We start from the raw sequence: 24,654 nt of genomic DNA on the forward strand, positions 1-24,654 counted from the left end.
ATTCTCCTTAATTTGGTGGGCTCACTTTTTTCCACCCATGTAGAAGAGTGCTAGTATAAATAGAAATGATATTACCATACCCTTGATTTAGAATTTATCATTGAATGCGATGGGTATTTCGGTCCTTTTACAAGGTAATTTTTGTTTTTCCTCTTATAAAGATATTATGCTCTTTTCAATGAGTAAAAAAATATACACAGGTATTATGGTCACAAATGAGAAAAGCATGAAATACATGCAAAGATTGTAAACAACTACCCTGTGCGGGTAGTTTTGGACTTTAGTTTTAGACACACGTGAATCTTGGAAAAGTGGAGGAAAAAAGACCCAGTTGCCCTTCTTGACACCATTAGAGCCCAGATAGCCTCCGCGGATTTTGTGTAAGAGAGTACACCTCAGTCATTCTCTTTTATTGGGTTCAAGTTATTTAAAAGTTGGGATCAAATGAATAACCAGATGGGTCAACTAGTGAATGACATTGCCATCCCTATATTGAAGACCAGAAAGGGATCGACTACCTTAATCAACGACGGGTCGATCGGGAGTTAAAACGGGTCAACTAGAAAACATTGCCGGTATTGGATCTAGGGTTTCCGTTAATGGGTCCGTATGTAGGATCCAATGGACTACTGTATTCAATCCGGCTCAAGTGGAAAAGATGCTGCCAGTATGTTAAATAACGTTGTTGTTCTTCTGCTGTTTCATTCAGAAGCAAAGCGGAAAATGTATTTTTTAATTATTTTAAGGAACGGGTCGACTACCTTAATCAACAACGGATCGATCAGGAGTTATTGCGGCTCAATTAGAAAATGTTGTCGTTTTGGATTTAGGGTTTCCATTAATGGGCCTATTTGAAGGAACTGAATCACCTATTCAACCCGGGTCGCGATGCCGGTATTTTAAATAACATTGCCGCTCTTAAAGCTACTGGAATACTACGGAACCAATCGACTATCTTAATTAACGCTGTCGTTTTTAAATAACGTATTTTAAATAACACTGCTGTTCTTTAATAACGGTAACATTTATTTATAAACGACAGCATCATTTCATTTATTTTTTGCTTTAAAAGAAAAGCATTCAAAGGCAAGATTGCTGTTTTCAGACAGCAAGAGTCTCATGCATTTATGTGGGACGCAATATATATTAAATGCAAACGGAAAGAGATAATAAGAAATAGTAAAATATTGGAAAGGGAGGCTGCACAGAGGATGATTGTAGTGTGCTCTCGTGCAACAAATCCGAGGTTGCTACACGAGTTCTGATGTGTCAAAAGGGGAAAAGAGACTTTTTCCATTCACTTTTCCAAGTTTCTCGCGTGGAGTTTTTATATGGTGTAAGCCCTTATAGTCCCTTACTTTCCCAAAAGTAAACCATACTATAGGATGATCCAAAACATCCATGTGATGGGCCACAACGTAAATTGGTTGAACCAAAAAAAACATTTTTATAGGAAGATCCTAGCCCTCCAACCTATAGAGGTTTCCGTAATGTGGAGTTCATCTATAGATCATGATTAGTGTTTGGTTTGGATCATCCTATAGTATGGTCCATTCAGTACTTTCCAAAAAAATCCATCAATCTTTTATTCTTAACAGTCGGATCCTTTTCAAACTGTCGTGAATAGTGTTTAGTTGTCAACCACGTAGAGCAATGCGAGGGGATGTCCTTCTCGACATCTTCTCCAGAACGATTTTCTAAAATCTTTGAAGATCGTTCTGTACTTACTAGTAAATAGAAATGATATTCCCACATCCTTAAATGGGAACTTATCATTGAATGTCATGGATATGTTGGCCCTTTTGTCAAATTGTCTGTCCACGTAATTCAAACGTCATGACTCCAGCTGTTACCTAATTGTCAATCTAGAAGATTCTTTTTCTAAATAAGGGGTGGAGGTATCACTACCTTTAGGATTATTATAAAACGACACCTCCTCCTCCCTTGTTTCACATTAGCGCTGAGAGGAAAGAGAGGAGGAGATGAGGAAGAAAAAGAGATGGAATCATCTTGAGAAGGTGAGGATTTTCTTTTTCTCCATTTACCATTTGAGGTTTTATTATTTCCTATTGGGTTCTCATTTTTCATTTGTAGGATTTTTCATCTGTTTTAATCTGGGTGATAGATCTAAGGTTTTTCATATTCAACCAGAAATATTTCCTGCAATCCAAATTCCAAACACGGCCTTTGTGAATCATCATTTGCTTATTTAAGCATGGGGCAGTACTTTTATTGGGTTAGACAACAAATAACTTACCTCATTAGATTGGGGAAGAAATCAAGTTAGAAAAATGGATCACAAATAAGACTACCCCTTCCTTCAGGGTAAAGTGTAATGCACTTGAGTTTGTAGTTCTTGGCCCTTCATGTCCAACTTAAAAAAACATACATTTTTAGACATTGGAATTGCGTAGATGACATAGCTTTTGAAACATAATTGTACCGGGCACATCACATGAAAACCAGCATTCCACACTTTGTAGAAAGGCATTTCGCGGCTGGCTGTTACATGAGAGAGCAGCCACACATGCTGATTTGTCGGCAGATTTTGGTTTGTTCATTTAAACCTTCTGAGGTAGCTGCTCTCTCATGTAACAGCCCGACACTAAATTCCTTCCTTTGAAAGTCCCTAGCAAATCCGTTTTTACACTAAAAAAGGTAATTTGAAACAACCTTGTTCCATTTTTATCTAAAAGGAACTTCAATTTGATATTTGATCCTCCGTAAGCACCTTAAAAAGTGTGATGGTGGTTGATTAAATATATAAGGTGGTACCGCCAGTACCGATCTACATGTGCATCCACCATAAAAAATCTCAGGAAGATCACCTTCCTTTAATAACTAAAATATAAAGACAATTGCCAGCAATTTTTTTTTATCCTTCTGGTGGACTCTTAAAATTCTTTCATTCATTCTAACTAGTTAATTGAAGCTCTAAAAAATGAGCTTGAGTGAAAGAGAAATGGTAGAAGTAACCAAAACAAGAGATGAAAATACCATTATCTTTTTTTTGTTCCTTGTGCTTATATATGTAAGTTTCAATTGAGAGGATTAAGATGTTGAATGGAATGGGTGATATAGGAAAAAGAGGTATGAATCTAAACTTCTTTGCTCTTTATATGTGGATGGAATATCAATTTCTTTGTTTTTTTAATATTATCTCAATTATAAGAGATATTATATGGTGCTGGAGCGTAGGCGTTACATCAAAATTTCCGCACTTGGTATTCGATCCAACAGCAGCCTCTTAAAACAAGTGAGCTGCCTTAGGATCAAATATCAAGGGTGGTACCGCCTGCACGTTTCTTCATGCTAAGGCACCATATAAAAACTCAAGTAAAAAATTTAAACAAATATACATTAATGCTAATGCTAAGAATATTAGGACCTCTTTGGATTCACTGTGCATTAGTTTCTATTTATTGATAAGATTATTTTAAATTTTTTTTTTTAAATAATAACATTAATTAGGGGGGGGCGCTGATATTCCTCCCCCCCGCCCCCCGCGACCGCTGGCTAACATATTCCCACCTTTTGACCTCTCTCTCTCTCTCTCTCTCTCTCCACACACAACAGAACAGTTGGTGGGCCCAACAGAAACAGTTGGTGGAATGATGGGCCCATCTTTGAACAACGTAGGCCCCGCCCATACCACACCATAGGATAATCCAAACCGTCCATTTGATGTGCCATAAACGTAAATAGGTTGCGTCCCAAAATATTTTTCCATAGGCGGATCCCAGCCCTCCGATCTAAATAGAAACTACATCTTATGCAACCTCTATAGATTGTAGGGTTCTGATCATCCCTGCGGAAATGATTTTTGGTGCACAACCTATTTACATTGTGGCCCATCAAATGGACGGCTCGGATCATCCTATGGTCTGGACGGTACACTTCATTTTCAAAAATATGGATGGGGCCTAAATTGGTACGAACCACACCATAGGATGATCCAAACCATGGACGGCTTGGATCATCCTATGTTGTGGACGGTACGCTTCAATTTGAAAAATATCGGTGGGGCCTACGATTGGGCCTTAATGTTAGTGTACGACCAACTCCATAGTATTATCCAAACCATGGACGGCTTGGATCATCCTATGTTGTGACTGGCCTTAATGTTACTGTACGACCACAGGATGATCCAAACCATTCATTTGATGGGCCAACCCTTTTGGGGGCACAACCCATTTACGTTATGGCCCATCAAATGGACGGCTCGGATCATCCTATGGTCTGGACGGTACACTTCATTTTCAAAAATATGGGTGGGGCCTAAATTCGGCCTTAATGTTACTGTATGAACCACACCATAGGAGGATCCAAACCATGGACGGCTTGGATCATCCTATGTTGTGGACGGTACGCTTCAATTTGAAAAAAATCGGTGGGGCCTACGATTGGGCCTTAATGTTAATGTACGACCAACTCAATAGGATTATCCAAACCATGGACGGCTTGGATCGTCCTATGTTGTGGACGGGCCTTAATGTTACTTTACGACCAACTCCATAGAATGATCCAAACCATTCATTTGATGGGCCACAATGTAAATAGGTTGTGCCCCAAAAATCATTTCCGTACGGATGATCACAACCCTACAATCTATAGAGGTTGCATAAGATGTAGTTTCTATTTAGATCGGAGGGCTAGGATCAGCCTATGGAAATGATATTTTGGGACGCAACCTATTTACGTTTATGGCCCATCAAATGGACGGTTTGGATTATCCTACAGTGGTATGGGCGGGGCCTACATTGTTTAAAGATGGGCCCACCATTCCACTAACAGTTTCTGTTGGGCCCACCAACTGTTCCTGTTGTGTGTGTGGAGAGAGAGAGAGAGACCGGTCAAATGGTGGGAAAGTGACATATCCTAACGTTTAACATTAGCCAACTGTCCCCGGGCGGGGGATATTAACATCATGCATGCCTTATGAACAATAAAAGGTGAACCATCTGACGCGATTTTAGAAAGAGGGCTTGCCTGCAAAATCTACTTTTACTATCATCAATAAAAGGCAATTAACTTAACCCAGCCAAATCCAAGGTAATATTATCTCAATACGAATCCAACCCATTCTGAACCTCAGGTTTGGAAGGGTCAAACTTAACCCAACCTGCCTCTAAATCTCCCAACCCTTAATCCAAGCCATGTAACCTGATTTCTGAAATCGAGGCGGGTTGGTTTTGGATTCGCTTATGGATAAACTGAAAAAATTATAAAGAAATAACTTTGAGATTTTAAAAATCACAGTAAAAAATATTAGGTGGACGCAGTTTGATCGAGTTGCCCAAGACCTTAGTCATAACCCGATCGGGTTGTCTTTTCTCCACCCAAGCCAAAATCAGCTTGAACCTGTCAATTCGGGTTGAGCCCAACCCAAGTTGCACTCCCCTAGTGACGCTTGAGCCACTGCTAATTCAAGACGGGAAATCCAAAACTCAACCGAACCACAACAAGCTTCCATCTATCCGCAAACTGTTTTTTAAGCTACTCACAAGGGCTATAGTTGTCAAATAACCAACCACCGTTAAGCTTTTAAAAATATTCAGTGGGTATTAAGTAAGCGTCTTTGGAATCCAGTTTCCTATTTGCAAATAAGCATATTTTAATCTAATCTTATTTGCAGATGGGATTTTGAGACTCCTTAGGAAGACATTAACTATATCATTTCTAAGACTGTTATAACCATTATTTGCAAATAATTATATTTAACTTCAGACCCATTTCAATGCAAGATTATATACAAATAATTATTAGAGATACCCAAAGAGACCCATAAACTTTTTCCTAATTTCAATTTCTGCTACAAATTCATAACACCCATCTTATCCGATCATCGATCTTGATCACCCATCTAGTGGACCCTAACTTAGGTTGGAGGTGTTAGATCTTGATCCTATGATCATGATTTCCTAAGAGAACTATTCCTGGCCGTTGGATAATCTAATATGGCCCACACTAGGTGGATAGCCTATACAATATATCTCCTCACTTAAGTGAAAAAATTTGATTGGGTATACTTGATTGGTCCTTTTTTTATTGATTTCAATATTTGTTGGTCTTGGCTTTGATTTTCTTATTGCTCTGAATTTTGACTGGTGCAATTTTTTTTTGATCGGTAAGCTGGGGTTAGGCAGGACCCCGACGAGATATATGGAAAGAAGGATAAGATATACATGAGAAACAAAAAGCAACCAAACAACAACAAAATAAAAGCAGACCAAACAACAACAAAAAAAGATGACTCTCTGAAAGAGGAGCTGAATCCTTTCAAGCAACCACCAATACATAGTCATATGCTCCTCCCAAAGGGCAGCTTGTGAGGGATCCCACACGCTGCCAATACATAGTCATATGCTCCTCCCAATTTGAGTTTGAGCCAGGAGAATTTTTATTGCTTTCTTTGAATTTGTTGTGTTTGGAATCAGGGAAATTCTGCCGTGTCTTCTTTTCTGTGGAATTGCTATTGCATTGAAAATGGTGGTTTGTTTAACGGCGTTATAAGATGAAAAAATGGTTTGCGAAACTACTCTCAGAATCGAATCAAAGTGTTCCCATCAATGGGTTGTAGATGGTAACGAACAGGAGTCGTTGTCCAACAAGAGGCGGGCTATTGAAACATCTTAGAGAGACCTAGAGACCTACTTTTGGAGTTTTTTGACGGGGAAGATTCTCGGTGGGAAAATGGTTCTAGCTGGGGAACGATATTGCACCTAGTTGATGAACAGTTACAGAGATCCGAGATGCTGAACTGTAAATCTTGGCTTCGATAATGTCGGTACAGAGAATTCCTCAAAATGCACAATTAACGAGGGGAACTGTGTAAGTGATTACTCTGGTCCCTCTCAATCTCCGCTGATAATAGAAGATTCCAACGTGTTTATTGTGGATGGCTTAGTGAAATTTATTTCAAATTTAGTCAGAATTTGGAATGTGGTAACGGCATTTCCGCAGCAACAGGCCTGGCCATGAATAATCTGGATGACAGTGGCCCCTCTTATGATGTTTCTCATACAGTTTCAATAACATGAATAATTTCTACAGGCATCTTAACAGTTTCAATAATGCATGTGATGATCCTAGCCATCCAAGCTTGCCTAGAAAACGACACGACGACTAACCAACATTCTAGGATTAAAGCTTATCGAAGCAAAGCTTATCTGGGACCCACTAAATTCATCCTTATTTGGTGGGCCGTACCATAGGACCTGGCACACATGGAAAGTCTCGCCTCTTTTATGCTTCAATTATCTGATCAATGGCATGGAAATCGGATAATCATCACAAAAGTAAACAGCTATCTATATATATTCCAGTTTGATGATCCACTGATAATGAACAATTGCTTAGATAAATTGGCATGCTAATGATCCAATGGTTAGCATTGTTCCATATAAAATTTTTGGAATCATTTTCAAGATGGGAATCGGAATGCAAATGACCAAAATGACCAGCACTTGCATATTTAAAAGCCAAAATTACAGTGGCAAGTTTTGTCCTAGTAAGAATTAACATTTAGAAACCCTAACCCAACTCACTCACTTGCAGAACAGTCACCATTGTCCTTACTCCTTACCAACCCCAAAAGAAGAAAAGCAATACAGAAACAGAACTAAATCCATCCAGACCTTTGCTGAGTCATGTGCTGGCTGAGCCATGTCCTTCCTCATGCCCCCATGTCACCAGCGGTGGATCCCGTCAGGCTTCTTATCTTACACTGGGCCAAGAAAAAAAACTGTAAATAAAACAAAATCAGAAACTCCTTTTAAAAATAATGATAAAAAAAACAAAATATCACTAATAAATCAGAGAGGGAAAGCGAAGAAAACTCCATGTTACCTTGCATATAGCCTCAAAACCACACTCCCCTAGCTTAGTTTCTAGGTGAAATCTTGGGTGGAAGCTAGAAGAGTTTCGAACGAGAAAAGCTTCTTCTCCTAAGCGGTAATCATCTCTCCGTCCTCTTCTTTTTGTGCAGCTTATACAACAAACTGTGAAAAACAAAGATAAAAATTTTTCCAGAGAAGGGGCCTTTGCTTAAGAACAAATAACCTTTAATTAGAGACTAAGCATAAAAAGTCCTCTCACTTTCCTATTCCATTTGCACAAAAAGAAGACGCATCAGAACTTATGCCATCTTATAGTAAAATTTCAAGCTTTATAGCAAACTTTCATGGTCCTCAAGATATAAAAGGAGAAGTTTTTGTACAACCTCAGCTACCTAATAGTTTACAGGTGAAGTGGGATGGTTTACCATGAGTTTCACTACTGTCATGATTGACAACGTATAAGATTTTAACAATTTTAAAAGAAGGATTTCAATACCTACTATCTACAATCAACTTGTGTAAAATAGCAAGCTTTTCAACACGCATGCCTGTTCCACAATACAGCTAACGGTTCTTATTATACTCAACTCACATGCAGAGTATTTATTTTTTCCTTCTCTCTCAATTGGAAACAAAGAAAACACAGAAGACGATGAAAAATGAATAGATCATGCAAGATGTCATGCATAATTGACAAACATAGCTTAAGCCAGCGTTACTTGTAGACATTCCCCCCACCACAGCCTAAATAAACTTCTGGTGATCAATTAACCTACAGATGTAAGCAAGGTCTACCTTCCTCAATCTGCAACTGTTATTTGTGGAGCCTCAAACAGAATCGAATCCAAAACTAGTTTCCACTAGACTAATTAAAAGGAAAACTACACCCAAAGTCACTGAAAACAAATGAAGTTCTTTGATGTATCTCAATTCTACAGCATTAACTAATTGACATAATATAAATTAAGTCTCCCAAAGACCTAGGTTTTTCTTAAATTAAGAAGAATACCAATTGTCTCCCGGTAGGTGTGTTTATTGGTGTGTTTAATAAACATGAAAGAAGGAAATTGGAAGAACAGCCAAAATAACCACCACTCAACATGGAGCAACCGATGTGGAAGCTTATTCCTTATGCTTTAATTTGGAACATTTGGAATGAGAGAAACAAGAGGATTTTTGGATAAAAGGAGAAGAGATGTATCAAATCTCTCTTGATATCAAGCTTGCTGAAAAAGCTTGGACAAGAGAGAAGTTTGACTCATTGAATGCGTTAGCTTGGAAACTTGAAAATCTCACTACTGAGATTCGGGATTTGATCCATGTTGCTTCGGCACTGCGATTGGCGTGGGAAAAATATAGAGCATGGGTACAACTATTTATAGTCTCCTTAATTAGGTGGCTCACTTTTTTCCACCCCCATGTACAAGAATGCTAGTATAAATAGAAATCATATGACACACTCTTGATTTAGAACATATCTTTGAATGCCATGGGTATTTCAATCCTTTTACAAGGTAATTTTTGTCTTTCCTCGTATAAAGATATTTTGGCCTTTTCAATGAGTTAAAAAAATCTACATGCGTATTATGGTCACAAATGAGAAAAGTATGAAATACGGGCAAAGATTGCAAACAACTACGCTGTGCGGGTAGTTTTGGACTTTAGTTCTAGACACACATGAATCCTGAAAAAGTGGAGCAAAAAAGACCCAGTACGTTGCCCTTCTTGACACCATTACAGCCCTGATCGCCTCCTCGGATTTTGTGGAAGATAATACACCTCAGTCATTCTCTTTTATTGGGTTCAAGTTATTTAAAAGTTGGGATCAAATGAATAACAAGATGGGTCGATTAGTGAATGACGTTGCCATCATAATATTGAAGACCATAAAGGGATCGACTACCTTAATCTACGACCGGTCGATCGGAAGTTAAAACGGGTCAATTAAAAAACATTGCCGGTATTGGATCTAGGGTTTCCGTTAATGGGTCCGTATGTAGGAACAATGGACTACTGTATTCATTCCAGCTCAAGTGGAAAAGATGCTGCCGTTATGTTAAATAACGCTGCCGTTCTACTACTGTTTCATTTCGGAAGCAAAGCGAAAAATGTATTTTTCTTAATTATTTTAAGGAATGGGTGGACTACCTTAACCAACAACGGGTTGATCAGGAGTTACAAGGGTTCAATTAGAAAATGTTGTCGTTTTGGATCTAGGGTTTCCATTAATGGGCCTATTTGAAGGAACCGAATCACCTATTCAACCTGGGTCCAGTGGAAAAGACGATGCCAGTAATTTAAATAACATTGACGTTCTTAAAGCTACTGCAATACTACGGAACCAATCTTCTATCTTAAATAACGCTGTCGTTTTTATATAACGTATTTTAAATAACATTGTCGTTCTTAAGTAACAGTAATGTCTATTTATAAACGACAACGTCATTTCATTTATTTTTTGCTTTAAAAGAAAAGCATTCAAAGGCAAGATTGTCGTTTGCAGACAACAAGAGTCTCATGCATATACGGGGGACGCGATATGTAGTAAATGCAAGCAGAAAGAGATAATAAGAAATAGTAAAATATTGCAAAGGGAGGCTGCAGAGAGAATGAGTGTAGTGTACTCTCGTGCAACAAATAAGAGGAGGCTATACAAGCTCTAATGTGTCAATCCATGCACTTTTCCAAGTTTCTCGGTGGACTTTTTATACGGTGTAAGCCCATATAGTTCCTTATTTTCTCAAAATTAAGTATTGTATGGACCATGCTATAGGATGATCCAAACCATCCATGTTATGGGTCACAACGTTCCTTATTTTCCCGAAAGTACTGTACGGACCATACTATAGGATGATCCAAACCATCCATGTTATGGGTCACAACGTTCCTTATTTTCCTGAAAGTACTGTACGGACCATACTATAGGATGATCCAAACCGTCCATGTGATGGGCCACAACGTAAGTAGGTTGTGCCTAAAAAAACATTTCTATAGGATGATCCTAGCCCTCCTATCTATAGAGGTTTCTTTAATGTGCAGTTATTCTATAGATTGGAGGGTTGGGATCATCCTATAGAAATGATTTTTTGGCCGAAACCTATTTAAGTTGTAGCCCATCATATGGACGGTTTGAATCATCCAATAGTATGGTCCATACAGTATTTTTGAGAAAATAAGGGACCATAAGGGCTTACAGCATGTAAAAACTCCGGTGCGTGTCCGAAAACTAGCCTGGTAGTGTAGTTTTCAAAAAATATTCCCTGCATTCCGTAGTTTTTTCGTCACATGCGATGGCCATATTTGGAAATTTCAAACGTCATACCCCGTTGGTAAAAATCGTGAAAAAGAAGAAAGGGGTGGAGATATCACTATCCTAAGGAATGTTATGAATTGACACCTCTTCTTCCTTTGTTCAACAATCCTCACATTAGGGCTGAGAGAGAAGAGATGGAAAAGGGGAGGAGATGAGGAAGAAAAAGAGATGGAGTTCTCTTGAGAAGGTGAGGTTTTTCATTTTCTCAGGTAGCTATTCAACTAATTTGTAAATTTACCATTTGAGATAAGGTTTTATTCTTTCCTATTGCGTTCTCCTTTATTCCGAGTGTTAGACCTAGGGTTTTTGGTATTCAATATTTTGTATCTGTTTTTCTCTAATCTCTCATCTATTCTTTCATTTTTCTTTGTCTTGGAAATTTCTTATTCACGTGTGAATGAATAGTTTTGTAGAAAGTGCAGAAACATATTCTAGATTAAAATCCGCTTGATCGCTATCACTATTAGTATTAGTACTAGTATGAGTATTGATATTCTGATCCTCGCTATTTTCTAGAATAATTATGTGCAGCTCATTGGTTTAGGAATTGGTCTTGTGAGGATCTTGATAGCCTTCTAGATTAAAATTTTCTAGAAAGTGCAGAAACATATTCTGGAGATAATGATGTAAATCTGTTCAGAAAAAGTACAACCTTTTGCCACTGTTTAGATTGCTGAATTTTTTTTTTGGAGAATCTCGGGAAAGAATTTTTTTTTCCAAAGAGTAACTTGAACCGCAGCAGTTCAAGTTTTATCCGTTTCGATCGTGGAGGCAAAAATAATTTTTTTGGTAAAAAGTTTTCACCTGAAATCTTTCCTGCAATCCAAACAGGGCCTTTGTGAATAATCAAATAACTTACATCATGAGTCACGAGATTGAGGGACAAATCAAGTTAGAAAAGCAGATCACAAGAAAGACTACCTTGCCTTTACGATAAAATCGTAGTGCACTCAAGTTTGTAGTTCTAAGCCCTTCATGTTCAATCACCAAAAAAAGAAACACATTTTTAGATGGTTGAATTGCTTGATTATCATAGTTTTTGGGACATATTTGTACCAGGCACATCACATTTAAATCAGCATACCACTTTGTGTGGAATGCCTAAGATTAAAGGGGCAGCTTTAGAGGGAAAATTTTCATTGGAGAATGATTTTCCAGCATTTAGTCAACTCAATTTTCATGTAAATATTTTCTCAAAGGCTTCATTGCTTTCAACGTAAAAATAGACGTTAAATTTGTTTTACATTGTAAAAATGAACATAAACAAAGATATGTCAATTTTCCCGTCGAAAGAAACGGAGCCTAACACAGAATGAAAATAAAATGAAGGCTGAACTATCACTTTCCTTTAAAAATGTATTATAAAGACAATTAGCCTTGCCAAAATTCTTTCACTGCTCTCCCAAAATTCTTTCATTCATTCTAACTACTTAATTGAAGCTGATGAGCTTGATTAAAAGAGAGATGGTAGAAGTAACTAAAACAAGAGATGAATATATCATTGTCTTTTTATCTTTCCTGATGGTTACATGTAAATTCCAATTGACAGGATTAACATGTTGAATGGAACAGGTGATATAGGAAAAAGAGGTATTATCAAAACCCTAACCCGACCCAATCTGTGGCTCGGATTGTGAAGGCTCAACCATAACCTAACCAGCTTCTAAATCTCCCGACCCTAATCCAAACAATCTAACCTGAATTTTGAAATTGGGTCAGTTGGTTTTGGATTGGCGTATGGCAAAAACCAGAAAAAATACAAAAAAAAAAAAAAAAACAACTTTATGACTTTAGAAAGGGAGGTGATTTTTTCACCCCCCTCAGGATTATGCACCCCCCTTTTCACGTGAATTGTGGCAGAAAACACTTTTTGACGTCAAATCACGTGAAAAGGCCGGGTGCATAATCCTTAGGGGGGGTGAAAAAATCATCGCCCTTTTAAAAATTGCAATAAAAAATTTAGTAGACATCTAGTTGGCGTATGGCAAACTTTCATTGAACAATGCCATCTTGACGAAAAGAATCAAAATGATGCCCTTCTGAAGTCATTTTCTCCAAGATATATAACACAATTTTCGAGAAACTTTAATTCCCTTATGCGATGCTTAGAAAAGCAACTCAAATATTCCCACATCTAGGCAAGAACAGTAGAGAATATGGAGAGAACACTGGAGAATATGGAGAGAAATAGATCATTTTTCATTTTCTTCAAAATAGAAAATTAAAACTTTATTAAATCCTAAGAGGTGATTAACAACTTTCCTACTCAATGGAAGTCCCAGCTAAATCTCCTTCTTACCTAAAAAATAGGTAAGAGTCATAGGTAATTAATGGAAAGATTCCTACATAATATTCATTTTCGTACTAGGTAATAGTTAATAAGAAGATAAGTGATAAAAAATCAGATAAATAGTTCGCATCACTCTCATTCGGTGTTACTGAAAAATGTGTGTTCTTCTCCTTGTGGAAGCTCTCTCATCAGGCCGAGGGTTTTAAAACTTCGTCTTCGTGCATCCATTTCTAGCATCAAAACCGTCTCTTAGTGCATCTTTGGATGTAGGTACTATTCTTTCTTGGAAAGTAAAACTTCCCAACAAGGTTTTTTCTACTTTTGGAATTTTAAATTCTGTGGTTTGGTTCACATACTTCAATTTTCAAGACTTCTAAATTTTAATGTTTTGCTTATGTCCCCCCCCTCAGAGTCTGATGCACGTGATCGCGTGCATCCATAGGGATTAGGTAGTCCCGCCCTAAATCTGGTTTGCAACTTCCATGAAAAACAATTAAGGAGGAGAGTTACTGCACATTAGTTACTCCACCCGTATTGTTAAAGGAAGTGACGAAATGCTTGTATTGTTTGTCTGTAACTAAAAGCTTGAAAATGAGCAGAGGGAGTGGAAATATCACTTTCCATGAGAATACAATAATAGGACACCTCCACCTCTTCTCTTGTTTGAGATTCAGACTGAGAGAGTGGGAGAAAACGAGATGTGGAATGAGGAAGAAAAAACGACAGGAATTTATTAACGATTCAATGAAGTCTGTCCATTTCCATGGTTCTTTCTTATAGCACATCATTAACATCCTCTGCACCCCTGGATATTCCATAATAGATACTGAGTTTTACAACTAATGGAATATCAGCCAACTTAATATGAAGCGTCTTCCAATTTGGTAACAGCTCCCCTTTGCTCAAAACAAAATTTGTACACGAACCTAACAATTCCATGAAGTTGGTCACACTCAATATTACTATATCATGTAAAAGCATACATAATTTTGTACAAGTGATGATTTAAGAACCCTAATAATTTCCAATAAAGACCAGTATCTGATAATCTCACTGTGCATTCAAATTTATTTCTTCAAGTAATCACATGATGCGATCAAATCCTGTTTCAAAAATCTCGAGAGCAGTCCTCTCCAATCCAAAATTTGAAAACCTTGATACCAGGCATCTTGCCAGAAACCGCATATAAGAGAGGAGGCATTAGCGATACTCATTAGACGACTTCCAATGCCAAAGATGATGCTAACTGAGCCTCCAAATGAGCATGTTAGCAGTTCAACCATTTTGAGTTTAGAGAAACATTCTCTACTAAGAAGATGTCCAATGAATCAGTGAGAAATAAGATTGAGACAACCTGAACACTTTCAACAAATCTTTAGAATTCTACGCTATTTCCATTGTTTCAAACCCATTTCATTCTTTCCCATCAGGCTAATACTGAATTCATGACAATTCACAAGAATAGACGCCAAACATAGATTGATAAAAAGAGAAATACAGGCTGATTGTATGCCATAGCTAAAATTACATGGCGCCGGAAGAGAGAAAATAAACAAGGTTTCTTTGATCCAAACAAAATGAAGAAGTGGTCGAACATCAGCACATGGGAAGCAAGCATGAAAATAATAAGATCTAATAGAACGGAAAGAAACGAAGTGAACATACATTACCTTCTTTACTCTTCTTCTCTGAGATTTGGTAATCATCACTGCAGCCACGGAATCGCAATTTTCACGGTATCGGAACTGGGGGAAACCGGCCGGAATTACAGAGGAGGTGGAAGAAGGTTGAAAAGGGGATTTGAGGGATCCGGTGGGTAGTGAATGGAAAAGACGATGACCGGCAGGAGAAGACAACAGACTTTGCCGGAATGGTTTGTGATTGCCGTAGATTGGGTTTCCAGGTGGGTTTGGAGAAAAAAAAATGTATCAGAGCAAGATGGAGATTTTAATGGAGGTTGATGGTGGTGGATGTGGCGGCTCAAGATGGTGGTGGCGATAGGTGAAGCATAGGATCGGATTTAATGGAGGTGATGGCCGGCCGATCGGAGCTCCGGCACTGTTGCCGAAGGAGAAACACTCTCCCTTTCTCTGCAATCTCTTTCCCTCTGTCTCACGAGGAAAATCTCAGATCTAGATCTGAGATTTTATCTCAAAATCTCAGATCTGGATCTGAGATTACCTCTTCAAATCTCCACCTCTCTTCTCCCTCTCTCTCTCTCTCTCTCTCTCTCTCTCTCTCTCTGAAATTCCAGCGAAAATGATTTCTCCCCTTTCTTTTCATTCGTTACAGGTTTATATAAACAAAAGATGGCTGTTGATCGCACAAAATTTGATAAGCGCGCGAATCGGCTCCGTCCCAAACGGGATTATGCACCCCCCTTCTATGAAAAAATGATATATTTGCCTCCCTTTTTCCGTGGACAACCCCCTTTTCAGATGCTTCACCCCCCTTCTGGTCTGCATTGCGCTCACTCCCTTGGCTCGTTCACTGAGCAAACGCGCTCGGATCTCGACGAAATTTTACGGAGACCTATGGGAGACCTTAAGCTACCTTAGGGTTCAATTTGGGACCCCAGCTCACTAATTTGACGAGGCTTCGCACAAGCGACGTGAACTCGGGTTCGGTCAAAATGGGGTGTCTACACTGGGGCTCCATGATCATGGGACTTTGCCAAAAAAGGAAAATTGGGGAGGCTTTGGATTCATTCAAAGCAATGGAGCTCAAAGGACTGAAACCAGATTCAGAAATTGCGGGAAGTGTGATCAATGCCTGCGCAAATCTAGAGAAAGTGCAATTGGGTTCTCAAATCCATGGACTTGTTATCAGCAATGGCACAGGATCAGATGTGTTTGTAGGTTGAGCTTTGATAAATATGGATTTGAAGTGCGGTTTGAAGGATTTGGCAAGAAGTGTGTTTCCGGTATGTCACATAAGAATTTGGTAGCCTGGAATTCATTAATATCTAGCTACTATCGGATGTGCTCGTTACTCTTTTCGCTCGAATTCGTCAACATGGTTTGATTCCAGACTAGCATCATTGCTAAAGGGAAAGATGATACGTGATTTCTAGATGTGGGATTAAAATTTTCACACCACATTTTTCAAAGGATGTCACAGAGAAATGTTTCAGCATGGATGATGGGGTGTAAAAACTCCAGCCTCTCACAGGCCGCCACCTGTCTCGGAGTAGGTGAACTCCTGCCTCTCACAGGTCGCCACCTGTCCTGGAGTAGGTGAACTCCAGCCTCTCACAGGCCGCCACCTGTCCTGGACACCTCACCAGATTTTCCCTATAAAAAGGGATCCAAAGCTCAAACCAAAGGGTAATTCGAAAAACCCTCTCCACCCCAAAACTCTCAGACTCTCCCCTTCACTCCTGCTCATACTGACTTGAGTGTCGAAGGGCCTGTCCGGAGTAAAACCCGGGTTGGTCTTCTGACCTCGCTTGCCTTGTGCAGGACTCAGCCCTCATAGCAGGACTCGTTCTCAGTCACTTCCATTGCTCTCACTCCGGTCCCTCAGGACTCAGCTCATCTGGTCATCCAGCTCCGCTCTTACGCCACTGTCGTACCTGTTACCAATTTTCGGTCGAACAGATTGGCACCATCTGTGGGACCGCGGAACTAAAAGCCATTCTCAAACATCTCACAAAAAATGGCAGGCCGCAAGAATGCGCGAGTGCCAGCTGCACGGACTGACCAAGCCGTGCTGCCTCGCAGGACCCGAAGTGAACGAATTGCCTCGCTGGTAGTGGCGGCCTCTGCAACAGCTGAGCAGAGCCCTGCTAGCTCAGAGCACCTGAACCCCCTCCCCACTCCGGAGCAAGTTCAAGCTCTATTTCAACAGATAACAGCTCTCGTCGGGCAGTACCAGCAACTGCTTCAGACGCCTTCACAACCTCCCCCAGAGGCTCCACGATCTGTCCAAGGAAGGCCAGACGTCCACAGGGGAGAGTCGCCGCGCCATGGTGAGGATCGAACTCACCACTCCACCAGACAAGTCCATCACCCCACAGCGGGGTATGCCCGTGCAGAACCTTACCGCCGTCGAGGTCACGGTCCCGCTCCGCACCAAGACCCCGAGCTCACGAAGACCGTGCTCCACCAGTGAAGTCCAGGTCTCGTCGAAGGAGTCCGGAGAGCCAGCCCGGCTCCGCAGTAAGCCGATCAATGGGAAGAATCAAGCCCGCGGAGCACAGAACGGATCCGCTCCTACAGAGAATGGAGGAGATGGATCACCGGATAGAAGAGCTGGCGAAGGATCAGAGCCGGCCCGCCTCCAGGGCGTTCTCAAGCAGAACGCCATTCACTGATGATGTCTTGGGTGCTCCAGCACCCAGAGGGTTTAAAATGCCCGCCGTCCCGCAGTATGACGGGACCACTAACCCCGTCGACCATTTGGAGACATTCAGAACAATGATGCTTCTTCACGGCGTCTCCGACGGCTTCATTTGCAGAGCGTTTCCAACGACGCTAACTGGCGCGGCGAGAGACTAGTACTCCAAGATCAAACCGAACTCCATCAGTAATTTTGATGATTTCTGAGAGGATCTGGTACGCCACTTCATGAGCAGTCGCAGGCCGAAGAAAACGACAGCATCTCTGATTGCTTTGCGACAGGACGACAATGAGCCTCTGAAAGTGTTCGTCCGCCGCTTCAACAGGGAGGCACTTCAGGTGCCCAATCAGAGCAAGATGGAGATTTTAATGGAGGTTGATGGTGGTGGATGTGGCGGCTCAAGATGGTGGTGGCGATAGGTGAAGCATAGGATCAGATTTAATGGAGGTGATGGCCGGCCGATCGGAGCTCCGGCACCGTTGCCGGACGAGAAACACTCTCCCTTTCTCTGCAATCTCTTTCCCTCTGTCTCACGAGGAAAATTTCAGATCTAGATCTGAGATTTTCTCTCAAAATCTCAAATCTGGATCTGAGATTACCTCTTCAAATCTCCACCTCTCTTCTCCCTCTCTCTCTCTCTCTCTCTCTCTCTCTCTGAAATTCCAGCGAAAATGATTTCTCCCCTTTCTTTTCATTCGTTACAGGTTTATATAAACAAAAGATGGATGTTGATATTCACACTCCCCAAATGATGATCGCACAAAATTTGATAAGCGCGCGAATCGGCTCCGTCCCAAACGGGATTATGCACCCCCCTTCTATGAAAAAATGATATATTTGCCTCCCTTTTTCCGTGGACAACCCCCTTTTCAGATGCTTCACCCCCCTTCTGGTCTGCATTGCGCTCACTCCCTTGGCTCGTTCACTGAGCAAACGCGCTCGGATCTCGACGAAATTTTACGGAGACCTATGGGAGACCTTAAGCTACCTTAGGGTTCAATTTGGGACCCCAGCTCACTAATTTGACGAGGCTTCGCACAAGCGACGTGAACTCGGGTTCGGTCAAAATGGGGTGTCTACACTAGGGCTCCATGATCATGGGACTTTGCCAAAAAAGGAAAATTGGGGAGGCTTTGGATTCATTCAAAGCAATGGAGCTCAAAGGACTGAAACCAGATTCAGAAATTGCGGGAAGTCTGATCAATGCCTGCGCAAATCTAGAAAAAGTGCAATTGGGTTCTCAAATCCATGGACTTGTTATCAGCAATGGCACAGGATCAGATGTGTTTGTAGGTTGAGCTTTGATAAATATGGATTTGAAGTGCGGTTTGAAGGATTTGGCAAGAAGTGTGTTTCCGGTATGTCACATAAGAATTTGGTAGCCTGGAATTCATTAATATCTAGCTACTATCGGATGTGCTCGTTACTCTTTTCGCTCGAATTCGTCAACATGGTTTGATTCCAGACTAGCATCATTGCTAAAGGGAAAGATGATACGTGATTTCTAGATGTGGGATTAAAATTTTCACACCACATTTTTCAAAGGATGTCACAGAGAAATGTTTCAGCAAGGAATTCAGTGATTGCCGGGTAGGATCTCATGGAGATTGTCCAGAAGCCATCAAACTATTTGAGGAAATGCAAGGATCGAGATTAATGCCTGATGAAGTCACATTCCTTGCCCTGATCTCATCTTTTAGTCATTCAGAGTTTCTGGATAGGGTGTTGGTTTTTTCCAATCCATGAGTAGAGACTATGGCATTGTGCCACAAATGGAGCACTATGCATATATGGTCGACCTCTGGGGTCATGCCGGGTGCCTCGATGAAGCTTACGACTTCATCCAAAGCATGCCAATGGAGCCCGCACAACCCTTGACAAGGCAATGGATTTCCAAACTTTCACTGTAGGATCCTTCCTAATCTCCGAGTTCAACTTGTAGAAAAATCTGAATGACAGTGTGGCCCCTCTTAAGGTGTCCCTCACAAACCCAAGACAGACCTTTTGGAAAGGATGATTAGCGGTTACAACATGGAAATAATTCAATCTTTGGGTCTAACATCTGAAGAACTAAATGGGAAGGGAGAGGTTGATTTGACTAAGAGTGACCTCACGGGTACTAATGCAATGGGTGTTTTGGGAATCACAAATACCCCTCAATGTTTTCTTATGGAAAAGATGGAACTAAATATTTCTAAGAAAGTGACTCTGAACAACTTTCCTTCAAATGCCAAGAGGTTGTTAGCAACTGGCTTGCTCGAAGGTTTTTGTGCATATTATTTTTCGTGGACAGATCCGGTAAAGTGGTTACTTCTTGGTTCTTACTTATTAGATCTTTATCTCCCATATTTAACTTGACCCATATTAACTTTTGTTGTTGTTTATGATGCCTATCAGTAATGCATTGCTGAATATATAAAAGATTGTGGATATTTGTGCGGCTGTCCATGCAAGTTCACTAAAGTAAGTCAGTTCTTGTTCTAACTGGTTTCACTGAATATGTTAATACTGCGTTTCTTTAACTTACTAATTAATCAAGTGGTCTACCGGTGGACAATGTTTATGAGTTTGAACGGCACTCCAATTGCTATTCTCTAAACCCATATGATTATATTTTCCGGGAGAATGGGAAAACAATGTGTGATGCAATTCAAGAGCTAAAGAGGAAAACATTGTGTGATGTAGTTCAAGAGCTAAAGAGTACTCCACTCAAGATGTTATCAAAACTGTGATTGTTTCACCATCCGTCGAGAAATTTGCCGAGGTTTTGGAAGGTGATGTATTTATTGCTTTCAAGTTTCAATATTTACCTTCTGTCCAAATATTTGTTAGGTAGGCTTAATGAAGAGAGAACTGAAAAATATCAGATGAAGCTTAATGATATGCCTCACCTAATTGTTAGGTAGGCCAATTGCTGGATTACATGGATGTGTTAGTATATGCTTTCTTTGAAGTTCAGATCCTTACTTGTATTACCATATTTCTTTAACATATTAATCACATTTATGTAGGCAGACCGATTTATTTTTGTATAAAGCGTTCATTATACTGGTGAAATTATTAACTCATTATAGAGTTTGATTGACTAGAGTTGCAAGAATACCTTCACTCAAGGTAAAAAAAATATAAGCCTGATGAACCTCCCCTTTTTTGGCCAGAGCATGCACAGCGAATGTGATGCATGATGGAAAAGGAAGACAATAGGTATTGCAGCTCTACTACCAATTGATAGTAGGACAGTTAGGGAAAGGGATCTGTCACATCTAGGGTGAGAATTGAGCTCAGGTTTTAGTCAATTAGATTATGGAATTAAAGGTGGTCTAAGGGAATAGGTTAAGGAAGTGGACTGCTATGACAGAGGTAACAAACCTAAGGTAAATCTAACCATGGATTCAGACTAAAGTTTCAGGTTTATGGTGAAATTGTTAACTGTTTCAGGTTTAGATTAGCCTATTGTCGGGAGTTGCCTTGTTTCCCACGTATTATATTTCCTAATATAACTAGTTTTCCTAGTGTTGGAATTTTGGTAGGAAGCTAAAGAAATGGATTTTTTAGATTTTTCCAAACACTTGTGTGTAAGAGTTCTCTTCTTAACCTACGACTAGACAAAAAGGGGAAGCTAAGGAGAAGAGCCTATAAGAAGGCGGGTTTTGTTGTTTTTTTTTGTGAGTAGAGAAAAACAGGAGGGAGACAAAGAGAGCATGTTTGTTTTCTTCTTTGTTTCTCTTGTATATAGAACTTGTTTCTTTTCTCTTTGGTTGCTATTAGGTACGGTCTTGGTTGAGAGGACAAGGAAAAGGGTTATGGTTTGTGGGTTTCGAGTTAATCCATTGTAATCCTTGTATTTTGTTTCTCATAGTGGAAGATAATGTTCTCGCTCATAGACATAGGCATCTTGGCCAAAGCACGTAAAATCTCATGCGCATCTTGTGCTTTATTTCTTTCAATTGTTTCATTTCTTTGTGCACGATTGGATCGGATTTTTCCCGACAGATTTCTCAAAAAATGGTATTAAAGATGTGGTTGGAGAGATTGCCTGTTGGGCCGCGATTGATTGAAGCGAGTTTGGGTGTTATGGCTGGATCGCGGTTAGAGTGATCGCCAGAACATAACACAGAAGGTACAAAGATTGTCTAAGAGATTCTCATTTGAGGTGGAGCCTTGGAACGGTATTTATTATTTAAGTATTTTTCTATAATTTTGGAAGATTATTGAATCAATCTAGGATTTATTAGATTTATTGGTGTGTGGAAAGAGGGTTCCCTATTCTTCTTTCTCATGTTTTCTGCCTTGTGTAGAACAATTGAATTTATAGTGGTGTCTAGAGGTGAGGTGATCTAAAATGGTGGTAAAGTTGAGTTCTACTTAGTTCAATATCGATAGGTTTGACGGGAAGGGTAGTTTCACCCTATGACAAATGATTGTGAGAGACATCCTTGTTCAACAAGGTTTGGCTGAGGAGCTTTGAGGAAAAGATGAGAAGACGAACAAGGTGATGGATGTCAAGCGGGAAGACATTGAGTCCAAGGCAGGAACCACAATTCAAGTGTATCTAGAACAGAATCAATGCCTAAATTGTGGGATAAGTTAGAGATGATTTGTATGTCGAAAAGCTTGTAACATTTTATGGGATATCCAAAAGAGACCCTTAGGCCAAGTTTGGCATTTGTGAATTTGTTTTTGGTTAGTCCTTCACAGTTTTTTCAACATGATCTAGATAGTTGATCCATTTGGGTTTACAACAGATGACAGTAGCCTAAAAGTCACATGCATGTGATGATCCTAGCCACCCAAGCAACTACCTAGAAAACGACAAATAACCAACATTCTAATTTCAAGTCAATCCATATAAACGCTTAAATACTCGTGACGGTTCTAGATAAGCACTTTGAAGCAATGCAAAGTGGGGATCCAAATAATGATTCAAACCATCTCTCTCTCTCTCTCTCTCTCTCTCTCTCTCTCTCTCTCTCTCTCTCACACACACACACACACACACACACACACACACACACATATGGTGTCAATGCTATGTCGATACACTTTTCGACATATACCAAAGCATGGGATCGGCAAGTGAGATTTGGACCGCACTTGAAACCAAGTACATGGCGGAAGATGCAAGTACCAAGAAGTTTACCGTAAGTCGTTTCTTAAATTTCGGCATGGTAGATGATAAGTCCGTCATTGATCAGTTGCATGAAATTCAACATATAGTAAGTCAAATACATTTGCAAGACATTCTTCTTGATGATTCTTTCATTGTTCCTTCGATAGTTGACAAACTTCCACCAACTTGGACAACTACCCTGTGCGGGTAGTTTTGGACTTTAGTTTTAGACACACGTGAATCTTGGAAAAGTGGAGGAAAAAAGACCCAGTTGCCCTTCTTGACACCATTAGAGCCCAGATAGCCTCCACGGATTTTGTGTAAGAGAGTACACCTCAGTCATTCTCTTTTATTGGGTTCAAGTTATTTAAAAGTTGGGATCAAATGAATAACCAGATGGGTCGACTAGTGAATGACATTGCCATCCCTATATTGAAGACCAGGAAGGGATCGACTACCTTAATCAACGACGGGTCGATCGGGAGTTAAAACGGGTCAACTAGAAAACATTGCCGGTATTGGATCTAGGGTTTCTGTTAATGGGTCCGTATGTAGGATCCAATGGACTACTGTATTCAATCCGGCTCAAGTGGAAAAGATGCTGCCAGTATGTTAAATAACGTTGTTGTTCTTCTGCTGTTTCATTCAGAAGCAAAGCGGAAAATGTATTTTTTAATTATTTTAAGGAACGGGTCGACTACCTTAATCAACAACGGATCGATCAGGAGTTATTGCGGCTCAATTAGAAAATGTTGTCGTTTTGGATTTAGGGTTTCCATTAATGGGCCTATTTGAAGGAACCGAATCACCTATTCAACCCGGGTCGCGATGCCGGTATTTTAAATAACATTGCCGCTCTTAAAGCTACTGGAATACTACGGAACCAATCGACTATCTTAATTAACGCTGTCGTTTTTAAATAACGTATTTTAAATAACACTGCTGTTCTTTAATAACGGTAACATTTATTTATAAACGACAGCATCATTTCATTTATTTTTTGCTTTAAAAGAAAAGCATTCAAAGGCAAGATTGCTGTTTTCAGACAGCAAGAGTCTCATGCATTTATGTGGGACGCAATATATATTAAATGCAAACGGAAAGAGATAATAAGAAATAGTAAAATATTGGAAAGGGAGGCTGCACAGAGGATGATTGTAGTGTGCTCTCGTGCAACAAATCCGAGGTTGCTACACGAGTTCTGATGTGTCAAAAGGGGAAAAGAGACTTTTTCCATTCACTTTTCCAAGTTTCTCGCGTGGAGTTTTTATATGGTGTAAGCCCTTATAGTCCCTTACTTTCCCAAAAGTAAACCATACTATAGGATGATCCAAAACATCCATGTGATGGGCCACAACGTAAATTGGTTGAACCAAAAAAAACATTTTTATAGGAAGATCCTAGCCCTCCAACCTATAGAGGTTTCCGTAATGTGGAGTTCATCTATAGATCATGATTAGTGTTTGGTTTGGATCATCCTATAGTATGGTCCATTCAGTACTTTCCAAAAAAATCCATCAATCTTTTATTCTTAACAGTCGGATCCTTTTCAAACTGTCGTGAATAGTGTTTAGTTGTCAACCACGTAGAGCAATGCGAGGGGATGTCCTTCTCGACATCTTCTCCAGAACGATTTTCTAAAATCTTTGAAGATCGTTCTGTACTTACTAGTAAATAGAAATGATATTCCCACATCCTTAAATGGGAACTTATCATTGAATGTCATGGATATGTTGGCCCTTTTGTCAAATTGTCTGTCCAC

The 24,654-nt window shown here is 39.9% G+C and overlaps 1 long non-coding RNA gene across 1 annotated transcript; it reads left to right on the forward strand.

Moving 5' to 3' along the window:
* Positions 1-1,952: 1,952 nt before the first annotated feature.
* On the forward strand, positions 1,953-7,056 carry LOC143866854 (uncharacterized). The gene is made up of 3 exons (XR_013243022.1): positions 1,953-2,018; positions 3,050-3,090; positions 6,133-7,056. It is a non-coding gene; the product is annotated as an uncharacterized LOC143866854 (long non-coding RNA).
* Positions 7,057-24,654: the final 17,598 nt, after the last annotated feature.

This window comes from Tasmannia lanceolata, unplaced genomic scaffold (genome assembly GCF_043159265.1).
Source record: "Tasmannia lanceolata isolate RefF3 unplaced genomic scaffold, GAP_Taslan_0.1 ptg000162l, whole genome shotgun sequence".
NCBI lineage: Eukaryota > Viridiplantae > Streptophyta > Magnoliopsida > Canellales > Winteraceae > Tasmannia > Tasmannia lanceolata.